Here is a 21,816-nt window from a genome sequence, read left to right as displayed (position 1 = left end):
AATTCCCCATAAAAACAGATGGAACCACTTAGAAATTTGGGAAGATAATAATCCTCTGCACACACCACATCCAAATACAGATTACACAAGAATTTCTACTCCAGCTTCATTTCCAAAAAAGAAAGGGAGAAAGCAGCTGTCTTAGTAATTTCCGTGGACCACAAACCAGCTTTTCAGTTCAAGTGAGATATTTTACAGTAAAATCAGTCTGAATTTTTCTAGCACAATGATGGAAACTTTTGGTTTTGCTAGTTAGATTTCTCACCCAGTAAGCAAGTATCCTTAGTGACTGTTTTTTCCCCCTCTTCTTCCTTGACAGTTAGAAGTAGAAGGATAAAAGTGAGAAGATGTGAAATCAGAAAGCAACCAATTTATGTGGGAAATTAAATAAATGTGTTCTATAGTGATCCTTTGAAGGAATTTGTAATCATTTGTTTTTACTTCTTATTGTGGAAACTTTCCTCTGTATAAATAAAGAGGGCAGAATAATAATACCATCCATTTCCTCACCACCTTGTTTTTCCCCTAATGTTTAGTGCATTAAGAGATGTGGATGAAGTCACACTGCTATTCACTGGAATCTTCTCTATTTTTTCATTTGTTGTATCAGGCTTGTAGTATAGGTTTTACATCTTTTTCTTTCTTTTGTTAATGCTGGTAAATCTTTTGCTAGTTTTTATTTTAAGGTCTTTTGGCTGGTACTCATTTTGCTAGGTAGTAGAAGATTCTGTGATGAGGTGAAGATGCTGGGATTAGGGTTCATTCCCCGCATTCTTACTGAGTTTCTTTTAAAAAAAATACTTCTTGTAATGGAGGTGTATGCAAACATGGAGTAGAATAATGAATCCCCACGTACCCGCCTTCCAACTAATTACTCCCATATGGCCAGTTTTCATCTGTGGACCTTCCAAACCCATGTTCCCTGTTCCATGCTGGATTGTCTTAAAGCACAGTTTATCACTTCATTCACCCTTTTAAAAATAGGTCTGTGATGAGTAAGCATTAAACAAAATGAAAACCACAATACTGTTGTTACATCTAAAAAACTTACTTTCTTAAATTATCAAATATTCTATGTGTGTTTATATTTATCCAGTTGTTTCATAAATGCTTTTATAGTTTAAGTTAGAATCCAAATAAGATCTATATTATGTTTGGTTTATATGTCTCTTGAACACAGTATCTTAATATGTACTTTGTTTCTCTTTTTTTTCTTTCAGTTTATTTGTTGAAACTGTGTTGTTTGTTCTATATTCAATTAATTTGTTGAAACTATTGCTTGCTCTGTAGAGTTTCCCACATTCTGGAGTTTGTTGATTGCATCCCTGCCTGTGGTGCTGTTTAATGTGTTTCTCTCTTCTGAATTTCATATAAATTGGTAGTAGATCTGAGGCTTAATCAGATTCAAGATTAATTGGGAGTTAGGAGTATAGAATCCTTCCTAGTTATTAGTGTATATTTCTTACTGCTTCCTATCAAGTGATACAATGTAGGATTAGTTTTCTTTTTGGAATGAAGAGTGATCAGTGAGCTCAGGTGTTTCTAGCTGGACTGATCCATCCATCAGTCTGATGGGAAAAGCTTGATTTCCCATTAAGCTTTTTTGCCTAATGGTTTTTAACAGCCATCGGTGATTATTGCCTAGATACACTATTTCCTTACATTAACTTTTTCCCATATGTTTTTTCCTGAAGTAATTTAAATTATGAAACATCACATTTCAGCCCTAACTTTTTTGTTATGTATTTGTACAAAACATGGACAGTTTCCCGTTTAACCAGCACGCTATTATATTAATCAGTTGACAGTAGTTCTCTAATATTTTCTAATATCTGTGCTATATTAAAGTCTCTCCAATCATTCCCATGATGTCTTGTATAGTGTGTTTGGCAAACTGGGATCCTGCTAAGGAGCACGTATTGCATTTAATTAACGGTTATGTCACTTAAGTCACTTACAATCTAAAATAGTTCTTCCCCTTCCTTTTTCATTCCCTTTTCATGACGGTGACCTGTTGGAGAGATGCAAGATGTTACAGGTCTTAGAGAATCTTTGTTTTTCTTGGTTGGCTTGTTTCTATGTGAGGGTATTTAATTCATTCGTCTAAACTCTGTATTTTCTGTAAAGTAGAATTTAGATCTAAATTCTTGATTAGATTCAGAACAAACATTTTTGGTAAGAGTATTTTCATAGCCAATTTGTATGGTTTACATTGCTTCGTATCAGGCACCACATAATGCAGTTATCTCACTATTAGCGAAGCTAAGATTGAGTAAGGTGATGACAGATATCCCCGTTGTAAAATTACAGTTTTCCCTTTGATACTGGCATATAATCTGGGAGGAGTGAGATGTTGGTACCATACAAATAGTTCTTTGACGTCTTTGACATAATAGTGTTAGTATCCATCGGGGATTTTACCTGAATTAGTTATCTCTTTGGGAATAGCAAAATGGTGATAAAATGGGATTTTTAAAGAATTGTGGCAAAATACACATACCTAAAATTAACCATTTTAGCCTTTTTTATTTGGAGACAGAGTCTCGTTCTGTTGCCCAGGCTGGAGTGCAGTGGCACAATCCCGGCTCACTGCAACCTCTGCCTCCTGGTTTCAAGCGATTCTCATGCCTCAGCCTCCCAAGCAGCTGGGATTACAGGTGCGCACCTCCATGCCTGACTAATTTGTTGTATTTTTAGTAGAGATGGGGTTTCGCCACGTTGGCCAGGCTGGTCTCGAATCCCTGGCTTCAGGTGATCTGCCTGCCTTGGCCACCCAAAGTGCTGGAATTACAGGTGTGAGCCACTGCACCCGGCCACCATCTCAGCCATTTTGAAGTATATAGTTTAGTAGGGGTAAACACATTCACGTTGTTGTGCAGCCAGTCTCTAGAACTCTTGCAACATTAACACTCTATACCCTAAAATGGAATTTTTAAGTTTTATTATTTCTTCAATTTCATTAAGTTGCAATTTTCTGAGCAAAATATCTTTCCCTCATTAATGTGGGCTATTTGATTACTGTGAAATACAGCCTTTTATTTGAAATGCAGGATAAATACTTAATTTTCCTCTTATCAAATTTCAGAATAAGCTGTTGGTATAATAGTTACCTCAAGTTTTTTTTTTTTTTTTTTTGGTTGTGTTTCTCATTTTGAGTATCATTTTTGACTTAAGGATTTTTATATATTCAGTATTTCAGTCAATTACAGGCATTCTTTTTGATGTTCAGATTGTCCCAACTTTGGCCATCCTCTTCAAACTGGCTCCTGTATCCTTTTGACACAACCTTGTCAGGCTTTGGAAGCAAGGAGTATGTTTATTTAAAGGCAGTAGTATTTCTTTTGGGGAATAACATCGAATCTCCATTGACCCCGTGGCACAGAAAGCATTTACATTATAGGAAAGTGCTACAGAGCACGGTGAAACCTTGATACTGAGGCCCTAATTCAGCAAATGGGAAAACAGCGTAAAGTTAGATGATCTCTAAGGCCTCTGGTCTGTGATCTTTTACTACCTATAAAACTGTTTCGCTATTTAGTTATTTTTGGAACAAAATATTTTAAGGGTTTGCGTGTTGTTAAATTTTGTGTTAAACGGTATCTTCATTACTTTCTTCCTATTCTGATAGTTTCCTGGGCCATGGATTAAAGGATTGGAAATTTGGAAATTTAGGAGTTCCCATGTATTTTACAGTTACAAAGTCCATACCCAGAGGAAGTGAGAAGGGGTTTGCGTCCTAACCTTTGCCTTTTATTCCAACATAACATAGCTAAACATTTTGTTGAGAGAAGGTCAACCTTGTAATGCTGGATCAATAAGCTGCTGTCTTGTTTCCTGCAGACAGCTTTATTTCCTCCGATTTGGGTAAACAGATGAGGTTTCATCGAGAGTTTAAATGTATAACTGAATTTGTGAAGAACTGTTTTCTAATGGAATAACATAATACTTATATCATGTTTCTAAGCCTCTGGGAAGTCACTGTCTGACACTTAAAAAAAAATGTTGGTTTTGTAAATTGACTTTTCTTTTCCTAATGCAGAGTTTAATGTGGAAAATGGTCACTCTTCAGTTTTGTAAGTTTTTTCCCCAGAATAAATGTGGCTCAGTTTTATCCTTATGCTCCCAATAGTCACTATCATGACTCTTTTGTTAGGCATTAAATACGAATTGCCAGTTTGAAATACTTTGAACACTTACTGAATGTTGGGCAGCAGTACAAATAATACAGCTGCATACATACTAATAAGAACAAAATGCTGTGCCTTGAGAAACCATTTCTTCTCTAAGAATGAAAGAAGTATTATGGAATTCTGTATTTATTTACCAGTGACTTACATTTTGGAGTAAATAAAAGGTTATACTGTATTTTAGTTAAAAGTATTCCTTTTCAGTGTTAGGAGGCATGGTTGATTTGTGAAATAACTTTACAAGATTATGTTTATAACTATAAGTAGACCATTACTTATTTTTAAAGAACCAGCATTTAAAAAATGTGTGAAATTGCTTTAACTGTGAATACTGTTATATCTAGTAAATAAAGTTATTCTATGAATTTTCCAGATGGTGATAGCAACTAGAATAATTTGATTCATCATTTCTGTCTCATTCATGATATTAATGAATTGTGAATTAGTACAATTAAAATCTGCGCTAGATTGTCCCATATAAGACTCTACAGGCTTGGTGTTTCTTAAATGAGAAATACCAGCATATATTTTTAGAGAGGTAGTTATTTTCTGCATCACTGTATGAAGGATTTAAGGCATTGAATAGGGAATAACTATGATAAAATTTAAAATTTTATTATATTGCTTAAATTGCTTATATTTCTTTTTTATTTTGAAGGTACTTGGCCTTCAAAACAAATCAAGCTGAAATACATTAAAAATAAAAAGAAATATAAAAATGAAGATCCACATACGTGTTTATTGATACTCTGTTTATGTATATTTTTGTATGTATATACACAAGAAATATTTTTAAAGGACATAATGCTTGATAAATCTCTCTTCTCTGAAATGTCTATGGTAAATTTTTGCAGATTTTTTCCCCCTTGAATATAATCCTTAAATATTTTAGGTTTTTAGGGCTGGGTGCGATGGCTCACGCCTGTAATCCTAGCACTTTTGTAGGCCGAGCTGTGCAAATCACTTGAGGTCAAGAGTTCGAGACCAGCTTGGCCAAGATGGTGAAACCCTGTCACTACAAAAATTAGAAAAACTAGTGAGGCGTGGTGATGCATGCCTGTTGTCCTAGCTACTCTGGAGGCTGAGGCAGGAGAATTGCATGAGCCCAGGAGGTGGAGGTTGCAGTGAGCCAAGGTTGCACCACTGCACTCCAGCCTGTGCAACAGAGTGAGACTCCATCTAAAAAAAAAAAAAAAAAAAAAAAGTTTTAGGTTTTTAAAGTATAAAGATGAATAACATTTTTGAAAAAAAAATTACCATAATTAATAGCTGAGACTAATTTTTTTCTTAAAGCATTTTATAAGCATTTATATTTAGAGCCACTTTTTTTCAAACCCTAGGCCCTGTGTAAGTGAGTCATATCATCTAAGGCACAGCTCATATGTCAGCTTTTCTAAGTCTTTTCTAACTCCCACAAGTAGCGTTAATAATTAACTCTGTCTTTTGTGGCACTTACCAGGTTGGATTTTGAAATCCTAAAAATATCAGTTTTCTCCACTTATATAAATTTTTTCAGGGCAGCAGCCCTAATTTATTCATGTATTCCCAATGATCAGCATATAGTAAGGCGTTCTGTAGATGCTTGTGGAATGAATGAAAACCAGTAAATGAAACGAAAGTTGTAATAAAGTTCAGATTGTTTAATAGTTCGCTTGTTTTGGAATAAGCAAATACATTAGCTGCTTTTGGCAATATTTTTATTGTACAGAAATTTCTGAAGTGCTAATCGTAATGTGAATTGGCTTATAGTTGAATTTGAGACAGATTCTTCAATGGAGAAGGTAGAGGTGATCAGCTCACAACTTCTGCTTTGCAACCTAACAGCGACTTACCCAACCATACCTCTTTCCTGCCCGTCTCAGTGGAAAAGATGGCCTTGTTTCAGTCTGTGCATAAGTACGCTTATCCTGGCTGTGCCCTAGAATTCTGTCTCATCAATTCTGGCCTATTCTCAGATGTCCTATTAATTAACTCATAACTGTTTTTTTTCCCCTTTGTTTAGACAATGGTATTCAACCCTGGCTTGTACAACAGAAACATTTGGGGATCTTAAAAGAAACCTGGGCCTCAATCCAGATAAACTGTATCAGAATCTTAGAATCATAGTTGGAGGAGATAAAAGTTATTTTATGAAGGAATTGAGACCTAGAGACTTTAGGGGACTTTTCTAAGCTAATGCTTCTAATTAGTCTAAAAACTTGGGGCAAGAACTGTGGTTGCCATTCCCATCCCATTGTCCCAGAATCGTTGAATCCCATTCGTTTGGTTTCTCATTGGCTTTCATCCTCTTACTCTCCTTTTCCCAGTTTATTCTACTCTTTATGCTTTTTTTTTTTTATTACATCCGTCTTCTGCTCTTTAAGATGCTGTTATTGTTTTATTATGCCACTCTCTTGCTCAGTAACCTCTAGTAGCTCCTTTCTACCTATGGTGGAGGTAAAAATGAGCAGTTCATGTTCTCTCCTCCCTTCTCCCCCATTGGATTTTATGCTGTAGCTAGGGGATCCTTTCCTGTCTTCTATACAGCTATATATTTTTGAGAATTTTACAACATTCCATAAACTGTACCTGGAATTCCTTCCTCCTTTCACTTTGCCTACCTGGTTCCTACACCAAATTACAGAATGTTAGCTCTAGAAGATTATAATCATCCTTTAAGTCAGTTTTTGAAATTACAAGTAGGAAAGTTGAGACCCTGAAATTTTAAATGATCCCCCACTGCCCATCACCCAGGTCACAAAGCAAATTAGCCTCAGATCCAGGTTATAACTAATGTCTCTCTGTTCACTTTTCACTTTGAAGATGTAACTGAGATTTGACCGTTTCTCTCAAACCTTCTCTAATCAACTTAGAGGGTCTATTCTGGCCTCCAAACTTTGGTGCCATTTTTTTAATCATGGCAGCATTTGTGCTTTCTCTTGTAGTAATAATTAGCAGTGACATTGCTAACCTCTCACTTCTGAACTCTGGACTGTTAAGCATATTGCTTATCTCATTTAACCTCACAAGCACACATAGATATTGTTATCCACATTATAGAAGTAAGGAAGCTGAAATTTAGAGAGGTAAAGTCTTAAAGGGTCAAAGTTTAGATTTGAATCCAGGTCTATCTGGTCACAGAACTGGACTCAATACCCTGTATTGTAATCTTTTACACAGAAAGTTTGAAACGTAAGGCTCTGGATAACCATAAATAGGTCACTAAATGTCTTTGAGTTTTCTACTACATCTATCCCAGAAGATCTCAGTAAATATTTATTGACTTCAGTTGGAAAGATAACTTTTGACCACATCTTGAAGATGAAGGTGTTGGTGTATGTCAGGGAAGGAAGCAGAAGGAGGGATGGGAAGTACAAGAGTAGGACTACATTTAGGCTCTAGATCTAGGAAGGAGACAAAGGTGTGGAGGTGATTGAAGTTTCTTTGGAATGATACGGACAGCAGAGGTTCATAACTTTCCTCATTTGCTGGTGATAACCCAATATTACACATTGATTCACCTGTAAGAGTTTGCGATAGTGTCTCAGTTGCCATTGCCATTGCTGGCTTTGCTCACTGTTGTATTTGGCATTTCCTTCCTTAAGTAGTCCTGAAACTGTCTCACAACAAGATTATTAACAAATACCTTTCCGTGTAAGATTGGTTGTTTTAGCCAGCAGAGGTCTCGGATGCTTTTCTTAGGTGGGATCTTGAACTTTTTCTTCTTAACTAAGAGCTCCCAAACTGGTAGCATGCTTAAGCTGTGCAAGTCATTTTCTTGTGGATGTGGGATGTGTGAATGATTGTCCTTTTGTAGTCAGGCAGTTAGGTGTGAAGAATCTTTTCTCCCTTCTTCTGCGTGTTAGGAAAGTGAAACCCTTAAGCTGTTTAAGCATATTGATTTTCCATTTTTCTAGGATTTAAGTTTAGTCTTGTTTGTTCTTTTGAACTAACCCCTGTAGGATATTGTGCCAGCTTAATTCTTTAGTGATCACAGGAATACGGGAATGAACACAACCTTCAGATAGATTCAAGAGTTGTAGGGTGATCTTTGAAGTATGGTTTTCAGGACATTTGAATAATCTTTTTAAAATGAATGCCATTACTTGAAAGCGAGGATAAGTGACATGTTCAAGCCAAACTAAGTGTAGGAAGAGCACCAGTCTGGGGACAAGAGATCTGAGTTGTTCTAGTCCTTATTTTGTTATAACCAGTTGTATGAGCTTGGAAAAGTAATTTTGAGTTTAATTTTCTTCATTTCTTTTTTTGACACAGGGTCTCAATTTGTTGCCCAGGCTGGAGTGGAGTGGCACCATCTTGGCTCACTGCAGCCCCGGCTAATTTTTGTGCCTTTTGTAGAGACGAGGTTTCACCGTGCTGCCCAGACTGGTCTCGAATTCCTGGGCTCAGGCAATCTGCTTGCCTTGGCTTCCCAAAGTTCTGGGATTACAGGCGTGTGACACTACACCTGACCAATTTTCGTCATTTCTAAACTTTTAATGAGTTGGATTGTATTATACTGTCCCCCGCCCCAACCCCCAATATGTTTACTGGTCTCAGACCCCAAATTCAATTTGTTTCTCATAGATGGGAAACCATAGTTAACATGCCCTTTGTGTGGTTAAGAAAATAGTTCTCTAGTGTCAACTTGCAGTAGTATTACACCATGTAGTATGTTCAGAAACTGGCATGCTGACTTTATGGTTCTCCATATTCATTAGATGTTTTAACAGTCATAAGCTCTTTCTATGCTTATGTCTTCAAGTAATTGTTGGTGATGATAGATTTAGCCCTTGAGTTTCATTTTTTATTGTGGTAAAATACATATAAAGATATATTAAAAACTATACAAAAATATGTAAAAAATTTGCCATTTTAGCCATTTGTAAATGTGCAGCTCAGAAGCATGAAGTATGTTCACAATGCTGTGCAACCATCACCACTATTTCCAGAACTTTTTCATCAACACAAACACAGACTCTGTACCCATTAAACAGTAACTCCTCTTCCTTTTTCCTCGCAGCCCCAGGTAACTTTTATTTTACTTTTTGTTTCTATGAATTTGCCTATTCTCAGTACTTCATAAAAGTGGAATCATACAATATTTGTCTTTCTTTATCTGGCTTATTTCACTTAGCATAGTGTTTTCAAAGTTCATTCATGTTGTAGCATGTGTCAGAATTTTATTCCTTTTTAAGGCTGAATGATATTCATTGTATGTGTATGTCTTATTTATCCATTCATCTATTGTTGGACATTTTTGTTTCTACCTTTTGTCTATTGTGAATAATGCTGTTATGAACATTGGTGCACAAATATCCTTTTGGGTCCCTGCTTTCACTTCTTTTGAGTGTATACTTACGTGTGGAATTGCTAGATCATATGGTAATTCTTAAATTTGTGGGGAACAGACAGACAGTTCTACAATGCATGTGCCATTCATTCTGTATTCCTGCCAGCAACTCATAAGGCTTTTATTTCCTCTACCTCCTTGCCTGTACTTGTTTTGCTCTTTCCTTCCTTCCTTCCTTCTTTCCCTCTCCCTCCCTCCCTTCTTTCTCTCTCTCCTTTCTTTGTCTTTTTCTCTCTCTCTCTCTTTTTTTTTTTTTTAAATCATAGCCATCCTGGCCAGGCACAGTGGCTCACGCATGTAATCCTAGCACTTTGGGAGGCTGAGGCAGGTGGATCACGAGGTCAGGAGTTCAAGACCAGCCTTGCCAAGATGGTGAAACTGTGTCTCTACTAAAACTACAAAAATTAGCCAGGTGTGGTGGCAAGCGCCTGTAATCCCAGCTACTTGGGAGGCTGAGGCAGAATTGCTTGAATCCGGGTGGCAGAGGTTGCAGTGAGCTGAGATCCCGCCACTGCACTCCCAAAGTGCTGGGATTTCCCAGAGTGCTGGGATTTCAAGCGTGAGCCACCGCGCCCAGCCTTACATTTTTTTTTTTTTTTGTTATTGTTAGTCTTTGATTTTTAAATGTAACATTGAATAAAGAGGTACCATTATGAGGTTAGTACACTTCAGCATTGGTATATATAAAATTGTTACCTTCTGGTTATTATTTTGGCAGGACTGGTAGATAAGAATACATCCTCTTTCATACAGTTTTTCACAAATAATAATTCTTTTGTGACTTGAGAGATTAAGTGATGTAGTAAACAGAATTTTTTTCTGTTACTTTTCTGTAAAGTTCCAGGCTCGAGTCCATGCCTTGGGCAAGTTAACCTAGCAAGTGAGCATACCTTGTAATATCCTGGGATGATGGTCACTCTGCCTCACTACTGGTTCTTGAGATTAAAGTATAAATCTGAAAATGCATTGTGAACTGAATAATGCCAATTGTTATTTTTTACTTTGGCCCACTGAGATACTGTGACCTTCCGTGCAAGCGAGTTTTTAATCATGAGGGAAAAAAGTGAAGGTTTATGTAGCACTTGTCTTTAAAGACCCAAAATTATTTCATTTATTCCCTTTACATTCTTGGGAGCTGAAAGAAGATAAATGCTACTTCATCTTAGGGATGAAAAAACTGAAGGAATGATGAATGAAACCCTTGTATTTTTCCATAGCTTTGTAAACCACTATACCAGTCCCTCTTCAAGCAAGACTTTATTGTGCTGGCTAGGGCCGTCTCTGTGGTTCTTGACATGGTAATATATAGGAATATTATATATGATATATGAGACTATATGGGACTATAACTGATGTAAACTTGGTTTATGGGCTGATCTGATAAGCATTTCTTTGAGTAGTTTTCTCTTCAAATGTGTTTTTAGGGATATTTTCTCAGGGTTGAAGCCATTTTGAAATTTGCTGTATATTTTAAACAAATGCCTTGCTTCCTCTCCCTTTTATACCCTCTTCACTTTGGAGTAAGTATAGCTATGCCCTCTTCAAGAAAGAATTTCATGGCATTTAAAGAGGAAAATGTTATCTTCTGCCAATGTTAATATTAACATAGCATTTCTTTTTCTGATTTTTTTCTAGTTCTCATTTGTATACATCGATAAATGCCGCCTTCAGAATTGGAGAAAGGTTGAGATAGAAAACATATATTATCAGAGCTTCATGGTCAAAAGATTCATTTTATAGTGACAATTACTGTCTCACAGGTTGGATTATTTATTTCTTTTGGTTGTAAATGTTTACAATTCTACTGAATTTTCAGCTAGTGTGCTTATAAGTTATTTTCTTTTTTTGTGTGGCAATTCATATGACAGAAGAACAGAATGAGGAAATTAGGAAGGTTTGAACTGTAACATTTGCCAGGAGTTGGATTTAATTTATTATTAATAAAATTTCCAGTTAAATAAGATAATTCTAATATTTATAGGTTACTGTGTATTCTTTCAGCATGCTCCTTGGTACAAAACTATTCAATTGAATTTACTAACTATATATGATTATCTTGGAGCCTTTTTTCGTACCCTATCAGCTGTTTCTATGGCAATTTTTTGTTCATTGTTATCACAGCTTACTCTATTATGGCTTTTTTAAAAAAAAATCTCTGTATATTTTCTCATTCTTACTTGTTTGCTTACTTTTCTATCCATTAGTCTAAATTGGCATTTAGGTAAATTTGCTTTTAAGTTGAATACTTAAGCCAATGATTCAGTCATTTTGTCTTTTCTGGGGTGGGTAGTGCCTACTAGATATTTAATTGTGCTGCATTTTAATATTTCTTACCATTCACTATAAGCTTTTTTTTTTTAGACACGATCTCCCTCTGTTGCCCAGACTGGAGTACAGTGGCGCCATCTTGGCTCATTGCATCCTTAATCTCTTGGGCTCAGGAGATCCCCCCACCTCAGCCTCCTGAGTAGCTGGGACTACCGGTGCATGCCACTGCCATGCCTTGCTAATTTTTGTACTTTTTTTTTTTTTTTTTTTTCCGTAGAGATGGGATTTTGCCATGTTGCCCAGGCTGGTCCTCGAGCTCCTGAGCTCAAGCAGTCTGCCTGCCTTGGCCTCCCAAAGTGCTGGGATTACAGGCATGAGACACACCATGCCCTGCCTCTCAATACACTATTTAATACATCAGACCCTTTGGCACCTCTAGGCAGAGGACCTCAATTAATTTATGAGCAGCTGTTGCTGTGTACATGTAATTATGTTTGACTACAAATGCATCTTTACAAAATGGGCATAGTGGAATCATAATATAAATGGTTCAGATTAACTTAATTCAGATTAAGAAAATTGTTTCATACTGAGGTAAGCGCTTGAAAAATTGTCTATTTAAAAATGCAGTACATTTTAAAGAGTTACTATTCGAGGATCTAAAATATACAGAGAAGGCTGCATATTTTACTTTGATCTTACTACCATCCAAAAGAAAGCTTACATAAAAATGATTTGTCACTTTCTGCTTTCTGAAGAAGATATATGAGTCTTTTAGCTAGGTCCTGGCTATTTAGTCAGTTGAGAAATACTTTCATTAAAAACCTATTGGTAGAAATTTGCCAGTTTATGGAGCACTTGCTCAAGTAGTTGCTTTTCTGAGAGGCAGTAGTGAGACCAGGATGTTCCATCCCCAAGGAGGGCCCTGCAGCCCATCTCAGCCCGGCCATGTCGTGCTATGAGAGGTTCCTCTGTCCCTTGGTCAAGGAAGAGATCAGGCCCTGCAGTCACACTGCCTTTGCCTCTTGCTGACTTTATTCTTGAGCGAGTCACTTGGCAGAGCCTCTGGTTTCTCTTAGGGTTGCTGTAAGCCTAGAGCACGGGGTCCTGGTAGGCAGCAGATAACAGTAGGGCCCTGAACCATTTGTTAAAGTCATTGAGGAACTGCAAACAGTGGCCCTGAATAGTGTTAGTGTGTGTGAAACTGTGATTGAAACTGTACATGTGTGGAAAGCCACAATCCAATTGTGCAGGCTGGGGTGCTGCATTAAAAAAAAAAAAAAAAAAAAAAAGAAAAGAAAAATCCTCCCCTGAGGATTTCATTGTTGGATAAAGGGCTCAGAACAATCAGATCTTGCTTTGGGCTTTTAGGTATTGTGGCACCAACAGCTGTATTCTGTTAAAGATCAACTTTCGGCTGTTCGATAGCAGTTAAATGTCACTGGAATGTTTAGGCAATTGCTTTGTAATTTGACAGGCATCTCTAAGTTTTTCCAAAGTAAATGTATTAAATCTAAGTCAGCCTTTGACATGTAAATCACATTCAGGATTCCATGGGGGTTGAGGTGGGAGAATGAACTTTTAATTTCTGGAATTAATTTGGCAGTTTAAAAATAGAGCTCTGATAGCTCTGATGTTGAATCCTTTCTGCGTGTTTAAAAAATTTTTTCTATAGAATGAAATTGTAGAATGTAAATATAGCTTTTGAAAGGACAGTTATTAATGTGCTGTTTAGCCAGGTGGTTTTCAGAATTTGACTAGTGGAATTAAGCATGCTTTTTTTTTTTTTAAACAAATGCTCAAGTAGGGTGGGTGTGATATTTTCAAGTTTTTGCAAAACCCTAAACTGTTATGCTTTTCAGTCCTAAGCAAAACAGAAAAAAAACATCAGTATTCCCTTGATGCTTTTTCCCAAGTATAGCCCACTAAAGGAGGAAGTTATAAGGAGACAAAGTCTTCTATTTCTTTACCAGAATTTTGGGAAGTAGAGAGATGTTAGGGAGGAAAATACCCATGCAAATATGAAATATTCAAGATTTTTTTCCCTTTAGTATTCTCTGTCCATTGTTACCACTGATGAGTTATACTGGGTGGAAGATGGGAAGGTTGAAACGTTTGCTATTTGATAAAAGCAGCTGATCTCCCAGAGAGAATTGTGGTAGCTTTGCAGAATTCTTTGTAACCCTCTAAAGCCAAGTTGATCAGTCATTTTGGTGTACCCTTAGTAATCTGGCTATTCAAAAATGCAACAAGGGTTTTATAGCATTTGTATGTATACATGGGGATAAAAGGAATGAAGACATGGCAAGTGTAGATTATTTTAGAGTGAGAAACGTTGCTTTAAATAATTGTTACTTAGAGCATTTGAGTCACCTAGTTACCCAAGTATGATTGGAGGTCAATAATGAAGAGAAAAACATGTATATGTAAATACATACTTATCTGTGGTAGGTAATGTACCCTGAAGAATTTTCCATGAAACTGGTGTTATGTAATATTAATACATATTTAGATAATTTGGTACATGATTTAGAGACTGTATGATCTTTTTTTCTTGTGATTATGGGAACAAAAAACTTGTGTTGTTTGAGGGCTACTTCAGTGAGGTATGTGTACTTAGACAATGTAGTATTATAGTGTTCAAAGTATGGAGTCAGATTTAATGATTTGATCATATATGTAATTAACATTTTCTCTTTTAAAATAATAAAACAGCTAGAGTCAACTTTTTATATAGTCTAGTACGTCCCGAGCATCAGACATTGGGATATTTTTAGTTAATTGCTTTATTCCTTGGAGAGCAAAATTGTTGCACTAAGGGATGACCCAATCCATTCATGACAAATACATACAACATGGCCAGGTAGGCTCAGAAGGGGAAATGAGTTCTGTACCAGCCTAGAAAACTGCTTTGTGTGCCCATCATGAAAGGCTTGTTTGGAATATACTCTTCTAAGTGGCCTGATAATCATTTTGTTCACTCCAGAAATAGTATTTTAAAACACGTTAATTCTTAGAAGGTGTCGGTAATCCTGATGTTGCTCTAGATTGGTAGTGTTAGTTGGTGAATTGACATCATCTTTTTACTGATAGTGGTAATGAGGGGTAGATTGACTTCATGTATTATAACTGCTAACTTTTAAACTCAGATATCTAATTTTAAAACATGTTGAAACCTTGCTTTCCGTTTACTGGTATTTGTTTTTTGTCAGGTCTTTTGAAATGATCTCGGCAGACGCCAAATAAGTATATTGTATGTTGGATATTTGAATTTTGCTTAGGCACTTATGAGAGAAGTTATAATGTAAAATTTTCATTTTGCCTTCCTTGGGAATATTTCAAGTCCTTGCGGTTTGGTTTTAATTTTTAAAATTTTTAAAAATTTTAAGTTTTTGTGGGTATGAAGTTGGTATATATGTTTATGGGGTACATGAGATGTTTTATAGGCATGCAATGTGAAATGATCACATCATGGAGAATGGGGTATCCATTCCTTCAAGCATTTATTCTCTGTGTTATAAAAGTTTCATATAAACTTTTCAGAATGATGCCAGCCCTATTGCTATGACGGTTGGCTCCTGGTGCCACTATTAATCATTGGCTGCATTAAGCATTGGCCTTGTATCTTTTTGGCAAACGTTTGAGTCTCTGCAGGTTTGTGAGGTAATGGGTAATTGTTGGACTTGCTCGGCAACAGCCCGCTGAGACCCAATCTGTTGTGTTCCAGGGGGAGCTATAATAGTTATGTTGGGGCCTGTCCTGTGGAAAGGAAGCTTATTTGCCTTATTGTCAGCTTTTATTGTATTAAAATACACACTTGGATGTGGGTGATGCACATTTAGATGTGAGTCTAACTTGTAAGGCTTGCTGTTATAGACTGAGTATATTTCAGATTTAATAGAATCAGTTATACCTGATGGTTCTGGCTTGCAGAAAGAAAAGACAAAAAAACAAACAAGCAAAAAAAAACAATAACTCCAAATCCAGCCCTGATATAGATAGAAAATTTAACTTTTTAAATATTTAGTTATCAAATAATTTCCATTTATTAGGAAAAATGTGTTTTTTCCAATGTATTTTGCCTGCTCAATCTCTTACGTAGTATATGTATTTGGAATGAGGGCTGTAAAAGTCATAAGCATTCTTGTACTTCAGCTTATTTAGTAAGTCAGACAAATGAGTTATATAGATAAAACAATGACAGAGTAAGTTTTAGACCAGTAACATGTATTACATGCATTGAGGTACCTAAAGGAATATGTAGTAAGGGAAGAAGTCTGGGAAACATTGATGAATGGGGCTAGAAAAGGCGAGGGAAGAGAGGAATGGAGGTGAGATGAATGCAGAGGGGCCATCTTGCACATACCGTAGAGGGCTGTATGGCTTTCCATATAGACTAGAGGAGTTAAAATTTCATCTGCAGGCCATAGGGATTCCGTTGTAGCTGTTAAGGTGTGGCATGGTGAAAGTAGCATTGAAACAAATGAATAGCATTTGCAGAGATGTCCAGTATGGTTTGTGTGAAAGGCCTAAATTGGTGGTGTATACCAGGAAAGATGGGTTTATTGGTACAAAGTGACTACCCTCATAAAGTGACATTTACTTTGTTCAGTTCTCTTTAGCCCAGAGTTTGAGCCTCTGCTTTAGATACACAAATTCAGTCTTGTCAGCGTCTTGTTAATAGGGCTTAGGAAAGCTGAACCATTCCCTTCCTGCTCTCCCCCAAGCAAGAAAAACAAAAACCAAAAACCCAACTCCCACAAACAAATAATGAGCCTTTAGAGGAGATGGGAGTGTATGAATTAGAATGCCAATAAATATACACATCATTTTGTCTACTGTGTGTGTTCTGCTTGTTGGCCACATGGCACATTGTCAGTTGGTGTATTATGGGTGTTGAATCAGAACTGGAAGGTTGGTTATAATGATAAAGCTTATGAGCAGTTCCTTGTTATTTCTTGTATCTGTTATCTGTTTGTTCCTGGGCTAGGTGCTTCCTCTTGTTCATGCAGCTTCAACAAAATGAATCTAGTCCCTGCCCTTGCCTATCCACTCAATAAAGCTATTCTTGCTAGAAGGGACTAAGTTCCTAAATTCCTTCTCTATTTCCTCATTGCTGGCCACTCTTCAGATTTACAAATGTATAAAAAGTCTTTTAAATAATTTCAATCATAGTGTCTTTAGTCTCAATGACCTGGGGGCTGTTTGGTATTCTTTTAGGTGACTTTGCACAGCTTTGCTTTGATCCACTTTGTGATGACTTTTGTATACTCTTAAAGGTTAATCTTACATTTAGATTTCATTTTGCCCCTATGTACTGCATACAGTTTGAAATGGACCAAGATTGCTGGCAGGAAAGTAAACTAGGAAGTCAGCTCATGGGTTCAGCTTCTGACTGTGAGCTTGCTTTGCTGCTTGTACAGTATTTCCATACTTGAGGGGGTTTGGAGTAGAGAGTTTGCTATAGGAACAAAGACAGGGATCAATCTACCAACCTTTGCAAGGAATAGATGACAGACACTAATGAGGACAAATGTGTTTTAAAGAAAGGATGGAGTAAGAGGCAACTCTGAAGCCCTAGGGGGAGTCAGTTTTGTGGGAAGATGATTAATTTTTGACAGAGCCACAGTAGATCATCCAAGTGGAGATCATTATAGGCCAGTGGTTTGGTTTGGTTTGATACTGTGACTTCGCCGATTGATCAAGGCCAGAAATGTACATTTGGGCAATGTAATATGAAATAATCGCTGTCTGATCTCGATCAAATCTGTTATTTTTTCTGAGCATCTTTAAAACAAGTCTATAAAAAAGGCAACAATTCATGCCATAAGTTCCTTAGGATGTTGGTTTCATGATTAATAATAAAATAGCTAGCACTATTGTGGTATTATGCTAAGTACTTTTGGATGTAGTATCTCATTTAGTCTTCAAAACAAGACTAAAGGAATTGGATTCATTTGTCCCAGTCATACCAGAGGGGAAACAGGCTTAGAAAGGCACCTACGGTCACCGTTACCAGGAGTGGTCTTGGAACTTGTGGGTATCTGGCTGCTACTCTTAACTACTACACTGCATTTCCCCTCAGATAATTTATATAAAAGCAATCTAAAAAGCATATGGCTTAAAAAAAAAAACCCTGAAATAAGCAGAGTAGAGTGAGGCCTCCAATGAGAAGATGGTGGGCTGAACTGAGTTTTGGAATGATACCCATAGAATGAAGAATAGAAAGGAAGAAGACTGTTCTTAGGAGAATAAAGAGAATTAAGGGAAGAATGGCTTTGAATCCAAATAAAAGTATATTAAAGAGGAGATTTAATGTTAAACATCAGCTGAGGATATAAGGAGAGGGTAGGAACCAAAAATTCTAGAAGCTAACCTTTTTTTTATTCTCAGGTATCAGTTCCTCAGAGAAGGCTCTAAGATTAGTTGGGACAGGGTAGTCTAAGATCTGTGACTACCCAGTGTTTAGGATAACACCTAGTGCGTCGTATGTGCTTGGCATTTTTTAAGTAAGGGAATTATGTTAGTAGACATTTGGGAGATAAATTGAGTAAGACAACGGTCGGTCCTTGCGCTCAAAGAGCTCTTGGTGCAGTCAGGGAATTTGATTGTTAAAGCATAAATAAATTACTGTGTGCTGGTGAATAGCTCTCGTGGTTGATATGGTGCTTTGGCTTGTGCTCCTCCTTATTTCTGTCATAGAATGTCTTATGACATGCCATTCTACGACAGAGTTGCTTAGTTTTGGGAACCTCTTGCAGCTGGAAGGCTTAGCCGTGCCACACCTCTTCCTTGGCCGGGATACAAGACCCCTTATAATGAACACCCCTCTTTCCCCGCAGCTCTGCCACAATCTCAACCATAAACCCAACACACGAGTGACATCAAATGACTCATTTACTTCTTCAGCATGCCATATTGTTTCATGGCACATGGGCTTTTGTATATTTGTTCCTCCCTCTGCCTGTTTTCTCTTCTCCTCACCTGTCAACCTTCTGCTGATCTTCAGAGTTTAGTTAAAAAAAAAAAAAAAAGTGTTCATTCTGCTGAGTTTTTGGCCTGCCCTCGCCCTTACAGCATTTGGCTTCTCCTTCCTCTGTGATTCTGCCTCTGTTGTAGACCTAGAGCTCTGTAAAATTATGTGTTTCCATGTCCATCTTTCATAGTGACTGCAGGGCTTTGTCCACTTTCCTCCTTTTTTTTTTTTTCCAGTGTTCAGCCTAATGCCTGAGTCATAGGGGCAGTATCCAATACACAGATCCTGAATGAGTGAAATAATAATGGCTGACTGTCTCTCAGAAAATGACAGTTTTCTCCAATATTTGTTTTTTTTTTTTTTTTTTTTTTTCCTGAATTTCTTTTTTTTTTTTTTTTTTTTATTATACTTTAGGGTTTTAGGGTACATGTGCACAATGTGCAGGTTTTTTACATATGTATCCATGTGCCATGTTGATTTCCTGCACCCATTAACTTGTCATTTAGCATTAGGTGTATCTCCTAATGCTGTCCCTCCCCCCTCCCCGCACCCCACAACAGTCCCCGGAGTGTGATGTTCCCCTTCCTGTGTCCATGACTTCTCATTGTTCAATTCCCACCTATGAGTGAGAACATGCGGTGTTTGGTTTTTTGTCCTTGCGATAGTTTACTGAGAATGATGTTTTCCAGTTTCATCCATGTCCCTACAAAGGACACGAACTCATCATTTTTTATGGCTGCATAGTATTCCATGGTGTATATGTGCCACATTTTCTTAATCCAGTCTATCGTTGTTGGACATTTGGGTTGGTTCCAACTCTTTGCTATTGTGAATAGTGCCGCAATAAACATACGTGTGCATGTGTCTTTATAGCAGCATGATTTATAGTCCTTTGGGTATATACCCAGTAATGGGATGGCTGGGTCAAATGGTATTTCTAGTTCTAGATCCCTGAGGAATCGCCACACTGACTTCCACAATGGTTGAACTAGTTTACAGTCCCACCAACAGTGTAAAAGTGTTCCTATTTCTCCACATCCTCTCCAGCACCTGTTGTTTCCTGATTTTTTAATGATGGCCATTCTAACTGGTGTGAGATGGTATCTCACTGTGGTTTTGATTTGCATTTCTCTGATGGCCAGTGATGAGGAGCATTTCTTCATGTGTTTTTTGGCTGCATAAATGTCTTCTTTTGAGAAGTGTCTGTTCATGTCCTCTGCCCACTTTTTGATGGGGTTGTTTGTTTTTTTCTTGTAAATTTGTTTGAGTTCATTGTAGATTCTGGATATTAGCCCTTTGTCAGATGAGTAGGTTGCAAAAATTTTCTCCCATTGTGTAGGTTGCCTGTTCACTCTGATGATAGTTTCTTTTGCTGTGCAGAAGCTCTTTAGTTTAATGAGATCCCATTTGTCGATTTTGGATTTTGTTGCCATTGCTTTTGGTGTTTTAGACATGAAGTCCTTGCCCACGCCTATGACCTGAATGGTATTGCCTAGGTTTTCTTGTAGGATTTTAATGGTTTTAGGTCTAACATATAAGTCTTTAATCCATCTTGAATTAATTTTTGTATCAGGTGTAAGGAAGGGATCCAGTTTCAGCTTTCTCCATATGGCTAGCCAGTTTTCCCAGCACCATTTATTAAATAGGGAATCCTTTCCCCATTTCTTGTTTTTGTCAGGTTTGTCAAAGATCAGATAGTTGTAGCTATGCGGCATCATTTCTGAGGGCTCTGTTCTGTTCCATTGATCTATGTCTCTGTTGTGGTACCAGTACCATGCTGTTTTGGTTACTGTAGCCTTGTAGTATAGTTTAAAGTCAGGTAGCGTGATGCCTCCAGCTTTGTTCTTTTGGCTTAGGATTGACTTGGCGATGCGGGCTCTTTTTTGGTTCCATATGAACTTTAAAGTAGTTTTTTCCAATTCTGTGAAGAAAGTCATTGGTAGCTTGATGGGGATGGCATTGAATCTATAAATTACCTTGGGCAGTATGGCCATTTTCACGATATTGATTCTTCCAACCCATGAGCATGGAATGTTCTTCCATTTGTTTGTATCCTCTTTGATTTCATTGAGCAGTGGTTTGTAGTTCTCCTTGAAGAGGTCCTTCACATCCCTTGTAAGTTGGATTCCTAGGTATTTTATTCTCTTTGAAGCAATTGTGAATGGGAGTTCACTCATGATTTGGCTCTCTGTTTGTCTGTTATTGGTGTACAAGAATGCTTGTGATTTTTGTACATTAATTTTGTATCCTGAGACTTTGCTGAAGTTGCTAATCAGCTTAAGGAGATTTTGGGCTGAGACAATGGGGTTTTCTAGATATACAATCATGTCATCTGCAAACAGGGACAATTTGACTTCCTCTTTTCCTAACTGAATACCCTTTATTTCCTTCTCCTGCCTGATTGCTCTGGCCAGAACTTCCAGCACTATGTTGAATAGGAGCGGTGAGAGAGGGCATCCCTGTCTTGTGCCAGTTTTCAGAGGGAATGCTTCCAGTTTTTGCCCATTCAGTATGATATTGGCTGTGGGTTTGTCGTAGATAGCTCTTATTATTTTGAGATACGTCCCATCAATGCCTAATTTATTGAGAGTTTTTAGCATGAAGGGTTGTTGAATTTTGTCAAAGGCCTTTTCTGCATCTATTGAGATAATCATGTGGTTTTTGTCTTTGGTTCTGTTTATATGCTGGATTACATTTATTGATTTGCGTATGTTGAACCAGCCTTGCATCCCAGGGATGAAGCCCACTTGATCATGGTGGATAAGCTTTTTGATGTGCTGCTGGATTCGGTTTGCCAGTATTTTATTGAGGATTTTTGCATCAATGTTCATCAAGGATATTGGTCTGAAATTCTCTTTTTTGGTTAAGTCTCTGCCAGGTTTTGGTATCAGGACGATGCTGGCTTCGTAAAATGTGTTAGGGAGGATTCCCTCTTTTTCTATCGATTGGAATAGTTTCAGAAGGAATGGTACCAGTTCCTCCTTGTACCTCTGGTAGAATTCAGCTGTGAATCCATCAGGTCCTGGACTCTTTTTGGTTGGTAAGCTATTGAT

At 37.3% G+C, this 21,816-nt stretch overlaps 2 protein-coding genes across 40 annotated transcripts in view; both read left to right on the top strand.

Moving 5' to 3' along the window:
• Positions 1-19,104, top strand: part of LOC134733197 (uncharacterized) — a 39,524-nt gene extending 20,420 nt beyond the window's left edge. The window contains exon 3 of the mRNA XM_063622124.1: positions 11,155-19,104. The gene's annotated coding sequence lies outside the window, so the exon portion shown is untranslated. The remainder of the gene's footprint in view (positions 1-11,154) is intronic.
• Positions 1-21,816, top strand: part of EPB41L2 (erythrocyte membrane protein band 4.1 like 2) — a 232,544-nt gene that overhangs the window by 20,668 nt on the left and 190,060 nt on the right. The window lies entirely within an intron of this gene.

The sequence above is a fragment of the Symphalangus syndactylus genome, chromosome 2 (genome assembly GCF_028878055.3).
Source record: "Symphalangus syndactylus isolate Jambi chromosome 2, NHGRI_mSymSyn1-v2.1_pri, whole genome shotgun sequence".
Taxonomy (NCBI): domain Eukaryota; kingdom Metazoa; phylum Chordata; class Mammalia; order Primates; family Hylobatidae; genus Symphalangus; species Symphalangus syndactylus.
This window is presented reverse-complemented; position numbering and strand designations above follow the sequence as displayed.